We start from the raw sequence: 6,000 nt of genomic DNA on the forward strand, positions 1-6,000 counted from the left end.
AAGGGAAGGTCAAGGTAAAAAAAAAATGTTAATGCAGTTGAATAGCTCTCATCAATACTAGAAAGTATCAGCATATGACATTTGATAAAAATATCATGAACAATTTTTCATTGAAACTGGGCTAAACGCAAAGTGTGACGGAAGGACAGACGGAAGACAGACATGACAAACACTACATGCCCCGGCCATATTCATGGCGGGCATAAAAATAGCTCTTCGAATCTTAGAAAAACATTGCTTTATCAGTTATTGATAAATCAAGATTGTCTTTTTCACTCTAGTACATGTGATGATTTTTAATTGATAAAGAAGGCAAAAAAAATGTTGTATTTTAAATCTGAAAAGCGATAGAATCTTGATCATTACCATTAATGCAGACCCTTATTAAAAAAATTTCAGCAGTGTCAAATATTTCAGTTTCTATCTGACAAATACATTTCCCAAAGTGACCCATTCCTCTCTGGGTGGAGAAGGGGGGAATATTATATTTTTTTCCAGACTACCTACTTTATTAAGAGTAAAAAAAATGGGGTGGGTTGGGTTGTTGGCATCCTGTTCAAGTGAGAATCATTGACTAAAGATTCTCCCTTTAGACTATCACAGACTATTTAAAACATTATTTCTGGAAACATCCACTGCTGAGTGCCATATAAAAAACCGTAATTTGTTAAATGTCCGACAAGAAATGGTTAACCACCTCATAGAGCATTTTATTGTTTAGTCATTCGATCATTTTTTATTAAGTACGTGTACACTCAATTCAGATTTTTAAAAGAACGGGGTCGGTGCACAATTACTGCGCGTTATAGTTTCTTTTCAAATATGATAATTCAGCAAAGATATAATATTGATAGAGAAGCACAACTGTCTTGTTTTTTAGCAAAAGGTTGGCGGTGTGCTATTTGCAAGGCATTACAGTTCCCCCCTATTGCAGTATAAGCATTATTCCTCTCCTATGCAGGTCTCCGATAATAGGTTAATTGATGAACAGTCTTCCCGGTAAAACACAGCCTCAAAAAGGTAAGAACACCTCCGTAATTTATATGTCAAATTTGTAGCAACCTTTCGGATTTGGGTGGGGTGGCGGATCCAAAATACATACGGTAATCCAGTGGGAGGGAGTGGCGCTGGGTATCACAGTCATCAAAGATTATATCACTTATCTGAAGCATAGGGAGGGAGAATGTACCTCCATCCCGCCTTTTTCGTCCATAAATATACCAATCGAAATATTCCATTTCCCGATTGTTAAATTTTCGCTGCGCATTGTCCCTTAAATGTTGCATCAAGAAAAAAAGAAATCGTTAAGTAGGCCTAGATCTTGCAGCTGCAGGTGTTTGATTTTGTCGTCGTTTGAATAAAAAAAAACAACACTTTAATCAATTGGGAGTAAGAGGGGATGCACCATGTGCAAGGTACTTCAGTTGCATTTGTTTTCATTGTTTGCCTAAAACGGGATATAGATTCGTACACATAGATTTAAAACATACTGCCTTTGAACTATTTTAATCAGTTTAACTCAATCGTAGCATTACAAGCTACAAACAAATGATGTGTAAAATTTGCGTGTCAACAAATATTTACCCCTCCCTCTCCCAAGTAAATATCCTGAAATCAAATCATTCTGTTAATTGGATCCACCCACCCCCGAAACACATACAGATTCCCTAACCCTACCCGCATGAAAACATTTCTGTGTTTTACAGTTTCGTCAGCTCCCCCTTTTTTTAAAGTAAGAGTTATTCTTATATGAAAGATATTTTGCATGGCATTATTCATTGAAGTGATTTTTTTTTTAAAAAATATACTTCTAAAATCATTTGCCTTAAAAACAGCAATATTCTATTCTTGTACGCCACTAAAAAAGTGGCTTTTTAAAAGGGTTCACGACTACATGCATGGTATATTTTTCGGCGTATAGAATGGTGGTTAATTATACACGATTGCTGCGATCAAAAATATCGGTATTCCTTTTTATAAAGTGGCCTGGGAATAAGGGATATCAAGCATGCGCCGTTTATCAAAAACCATGAATGAATACATCTACATAACGGAATTATTTATTTGAAAGTTTGATATTGGGGGGGGGGGGGGCAGATAAAACGAAACGGATTGATTTCCAGTAATGGTGGCCGTAACAAATATCGCCATGTACACGGTTTCGAAGTGGAAACTACAAGAAAAATGTTCCCAACAGTTTATTTTTACCCATTTACTGAAGTTCTTTCCTTTTCTATTGTTCTTTTTCAGATACCCAATTGAGAGAAACTGATGTTAGTACCGACATTGAATAATACAGATAACATCATCTGGATCATAATCCTACTCACACTGTCTTCGTCAAGTACGTAAAATTTCTTAATAGGGCTGGGACGATATATCGAGATATCGATTCAATATGAGGATGATAGGCATATCGATACATATGAAGAAATACCGAAATATCACAAAAAATTCTGACCTATGATTTTCTTTGTCTACTTAATATTTTGGGTTAAATATATAAAATAAATATGCTAAATATGAATATAAATATGAAATACATAATACTTAACACCACTTGTGTAATTTTTTTTTTACAACAGATATACAACTTCTTTACATAAATTATTATTTGTAAAAAAAATGTTTTGTTCATTTCAATACAAAAAAAAAATTCATAACCAATTCAACATATCGTGATACATATCGTATCTTGGCTCAAATATCATGCAATCTAATTAAAATTAGATTGAAATATCATGATATGTATCGATATAAAAATGTTGTATCATCCCAGCCCTTTTTCTTAATTGTACTTATGTATTTATTCATTTAATTTTTTTTTTATTTATTCAAATATTTCTTAATTTATTTTGACTTTTATTTCAGTTGATGAAGGGTTGGCTCAATGTAAAAAGGGGTTTCAAAGAGTGGTAAAATGGTGCATTTCTTTACACGAGACTCCAATGTCTGCTGCGGACTCGATAAAGACATGTCATGAACAGGGAGGGAGAATGGTGGTTCTAGACTCTAGGGAGAAAGAGTACACAATTACACAATACATAGAAGGTCAGATAAAAGAATACTTATCAATAAAAATACGTCGTCATTATGCTATGTACAGCGTATTTGTCACATCTTTTATGAAAATCAAAAAAGAACAGATGAAAAAAAAAACATATTATGTAAAAATTATCTTGTATGACTAAATGAATTGATTGTGTGATTAAAAGAAATAATTATTCATCAATCTTATTTACTCTTTTTTAACTTCACAGAATTAGAATTTTTTAGAAAATCAGAAAGCAAACAGGTAAGAGTGACGATTTCCGGTCGTCATGTTGCCTACATTTTTTTTATTGAACTCTTACATGTACTAGGCCCCCCCAGTGCTAAACGGTAAATAAATCTGTAATTAAATTATTTTTTATTTATTTATCTATTTATTTATCTTTTATTTTATTTATTTATTTTATCTAATTTATTTATCTAATCTATTTTTGCGTAGACTCATCTTCATACATCACTTCAAGAAATGAACGAGATAGAAGAAGAGTCAAAGAGATGTAAGTACATGTACATGTAATTATTTACATTTGCAAATATTTTTCTTAGATGAACCTATTGAAGAGAAAATATGTTCAATTCTGTATGAACTTATTAGGGGGTCAGAGGTCATGGCGTGACCGAATCACACAGCGAGACGATATCTTCAGGTCTACATATAAAATTTCTGTTACCAGCTGGTTACGGTGACACTAGTTTCGAAACTTCTAAGCCGTTAAAGCGATGAAAAAGATAAAATTATTGAAACATTTTTTTTGTTCAACAAATGATCATCAGATCTCTCTTCGGTGTGAAGAATGCTTTTAATTAGCCTAAAATCACGCTTACCTTTTTAACCCGAAATTCCTTTGAAGGTATGTAAACTGAAGACGATACCACCGCTTTTGACTTTATATAAAAGAACTCATACAATAATAGTAAGATTATTCTCAGTAACGATCATTGTTTTTTTTTTCATAGGCCTAATAAACAGATATTTCCTGAACTGGACTACTGAACACGTCATCAATGTAAATATTCAAATGTTGGAGCGAGGCGAACTCTCTAGACCAAACAGCTTCTAGGTCTTTGCGCGTCACAACATAGCAATACGGCGGGTCGTTCGTGTAATAAATGCAGTTCTATTCAGAATATTCGTCTAAAATGTAAATAAAAGTAATAAACAACAATGTTAAAAAGCTCACTGGGAAATGAACTTGGTTGGTACGTGATCAAATCTTCCGAGAAGCCCTTCGGGCTTCACAGGATTTGATCACGTGACCAACCAAGTTCATTTCCCAGAGAACTTTTTAACATTGTTGTTTATTTCTTAAATAATTTGGGTGTTCTGTACAAGTTTATCTTCAACTTTAGGGATCTCTCTCTCTCTCTCTCTCTCTCTCTCTCTCTCTCTCTCTCTCTCTCTAACATTTCATTTTATCATGAAGGATTATCTTAAAGATCGATGATAAAAACAAATTCTTTCAAAAATCATGAAAAATGTTTGTTTAAGTAATCACGAAAATAACATCTGAAGTTATGTTATGTTTGTTTAAGTAAAATGAGTTGTTATTTTCCTGATTTTTGAAATATTAGGTTTAAGTTTAATGAATAGATTTTAATTTTTCATTCAAAGTTTCACAATCATGTCCTATGTTGTGAAAAAAATGTATAGATTTATAAGGATGATTGCAGAAGGGGAGATTTTTGAATATGATAAACTAAAAAGTTTACAATTCTTTATGTTTTAGAAATTTGATATTTGCATCATTTACAACCAAAATAGGTCCAAAAATATTTATCAATCCAGGCATCCATTTTTTTTTTGTATCATCTGTCCTTAAATCACTTATCCTTTTTTACTATGTAAAAACAGCGCTTTTTATATGTGTAGCACTTAACAAGTCTCATTTCTAATAAATCTGTAATTTCCTTAAAGATACCTCTGCACATCACAGACATATGTTCAATTTTTTATTAAATATAAGTAAAAATAAGTAGATATAAATAATGTTTTAACATGTCTTAAAAGTGTTTCGTCGTTAAACAATGAAGCACGCTAAGACGATTTATTTTCTAAACACAGTTTTTACAGTGTGCGTGTAAATAAAATATTAATATCTCAAACCTGCTTCTTCTAATATAATGTATTTTGTCATACAGTTTGTGAGGAATACCAAAAATACAGAGAAAATGTCCCTTCATACACCTATATAAAGGACAGCGAGGTAATGCTAGATTATGGACCTCATGCAACTATATATCTGAATGCTTCTCAAGCAAATCTTCAAATTCTAAGTTAATATTTATAAAACTGTGTTTCCTTTCATTTTAATGGATATATATACAACAGAAAAATTGCTAACGCACCAATCAATCTAATATGTAAAAAGAACATTTGCCTTACCATTACGTGTAAATCTAAGATGCCATTATCATATATTATCAAGCAAGTCAGATTTGCAGATGTCATGACGTCAATACTAGAACCTCACTTGCCCTTCTTGCCCCAAAACTAATTTTTTGAAGCCGATTGTGCTCATTTTTTTTAACGATATGAATATAGTCGGTAGCTACCAATGGTGGTCAGAGTTTGCAACAATGGTGGTTTCCCCGTTTCTCTGATGATGCTGTCTATCTTATCGCCTAGAAATCATCCAACACTTTGGCATCCGTATTCGGTCCACCACACTGCTGGTTACCACAGAGTTACAGTGCAATCTTGTAATAATTGTGTGATGTACATGTATAATGAATGCCGTGGCTACCTGACCAATAGAAAACATTTTCATATTGCTGCAGTATTTTTACCTAGAAGAAACAAAAATATTTAACTTGTTTAAATTATTTGACAAACCTTTTGAAAGAAACACCCTGCAAAGACCATATACTGACTGTTCTACCATGCTCTTCTATGATCAAATACTACATAGGGTATCAGTTACCCATTTTTTATGAATCCAACATAAAGGA

Source organism: Saccostrea echinata, unplaced genomic scaffold, assembly GCF_033153115.1.
Source record: "Saccostrea echinata isolate AGI-Se365-2 ecotype Australia unplaced genomic scaffold, CSIRO_AGI_Sech_v1 ptg000001l, whole genome shotgun sequence".
Lineage (NCBI taxonomy): Eukaryota > Metazoa > Mollusca > Bivalvia > Ostreida > Ostreidae > Saccostrea > Saccostrea echinata.